This window comes from Bidens hawaiensis, unplaced genomic scaffold, assembly GCF_021521415.1.
Source record: "Bidens hawaiensis isolate Kalapana, Puna unplaced genomic scaffold, B.hawaiensis_p1.1 tig00016270_1, whole genome shotgun sequence".
NCBI lineage: Eukaryota > Viridiplantae > Streptophyta > Magnoliopsida > Asterales > Asteraceae > Bidens > Bidens hawaiensis.
In genome coordinates, this window is record NW_027492488.1 from 31,694 (window position 1) to 33,853 (window position 2,160).

The following is a 2,160-nucleotide window of genomic DNA, read 5'->3' on the forward strand; positions in this document are numbered from 1 at the left end:
TTATTAATTATACTTTAATATCCATTTTAACTTTCATTAATATACACTTTTCACCCCTTAACTAGCTTTAACCCAACCTTGCATCCACTTATTTAATTGCATCAGTATCACCATTTAATTGCTTGTTCATTCATCTTTTACCGCCAGCATGTCTGCTTCCGTTTACCCTCTTCTGGTCGCATTAAGAGGTAATTGTTTGTGTGGTTTAGATCGAGATATAGGGTAGATCAATAGCCCTAAACTTGATTTGGTTAATTGTAATCGGATTGACCAATTTGAATTTCTAGGGTTCTTAATCAGTATGGTCAAGACCTCTTGTGTGTTTATAACTAACGAGCTGGACCTAATTTGCACGTCGCCATTGGGGCCAGCTGGTTAACACATGTTACTTTGGGGGCAGAGGTCGCGGGTTCGACTCCCCGCACCCCGTTTTTTTGTGAATTTCCTTGTTTTATTTTATATAAACCATTTAATCCTTATATTTACAATAATAATAACTAAATAATAATTATTTCACTAAAAACCGATTTTGTAACACTCGTTTAACTCTCGTTTTCGTATACACATAAAGGCTTATACACGTATATGTAATATAAATAAGTATATTATACTTTAAAGACTATATATAAATATATATATTAACTTAAAAATCTAATATTTTTATATAAAATTAAGTAAACTATAAAAGTTAAAAGTAATATTTATTACGTTATTTTCTTTATAAATTAGAATAATTACTTTATTTTATAAATCTATATATAATATTATAGTATTATAATATTTACTTATTAATGATTATCGAGTTGTTGTAATCGATCTTAAATCTTTACTTAAGCGTATATGTTACTCTCGTTTCTTTTAGGATTTATCGTTCGCGTGTGACTTTTTCCGTCTTCTCATTTTCTTAATCATCCTTTGTTCGTCTATCGAGGTGAGTATCACATTCCCCTATTTTACCGCTTCAACGTTTTGGGGACATATGCGTAAATATATTTTCTCATACATACTTATACTTAAAACTGCAACTTTGTCTTATGTGTTAACAACTTATACCTTACTTGTTTATATGCTTATTTGCTTTGTATGCTTTCGCATTCGGAGAGGTCCAACATTATCTCAGTCTAGTATGATCATACGCCAGTCGTTATAGCTTTGTGCTTCTCGACATCTCAGTTATACTTACTCATTTGGTTATTTTGTTATTCTCATATGACTTGTTGCAAATACATATTTTAATTTATACTTTGAACTGGTGTGTTGCTCACTCAACCTTGTGTTGACAAATATTTTCAACGCATATGCAGGTATTCGTTTGATGTGAAGTACAAGATCACTTAAGGATTTATGCTAGGAGAAAAACTTAATGAGACATATTGTAATTGATTGATATATGTATTTGTGTATTTGAATTTTGTATGGATAATTGTTATTTGGAAATTTATTTAATAGATATCGACACTTTTAATATTGCATGATAGTACCTTGAGAGCTGTGACAATCAGTTCGCGCCCCGACATTTCCGCCGTAGGTTGGGGTGTGACAATGATGATGATGGTATGATGATGATGTTATGATGATGATGATATGAAACTAATATTATGATGATGATGATGTTATGATGATGATGATATGAAACTAATATTATGATGATGATGATATCATAATGATATGATGATGGTATGATGATGATGTTATGATGATGATGATGATATTATGATGATGATGATATCATAATGATATGATGATGACCACCGTATGATGATGATGATGGTATGATGATGATATGAAACTAATATTATGATGATGATGATATCATAATGATATGATGATGATGATGATGATGATGATGATGGTATGATGATGATGATATGATGACGGTATTTACAAAGTCGGGTTTTAGTGAAATAATTCATATTTAGTCATTATTATTATTAATATGATTAATTGTGGCTTAAAGGAAATAAAAACAAAACTTTCCAACAAAAATGTGGTGTACAGGGGTCGAACCCGTGACCTCTACCCACAAAGCTTCAAGTGTTAACCAGCAAGCCATAAGGCGACGTGCATAAGCAATCTGTTTCTATAATTAATATACAAAGGAAGTTCATCTCAAAATTTGTTTCATATATGTGACAGTGAACATATATATATATATTTTGT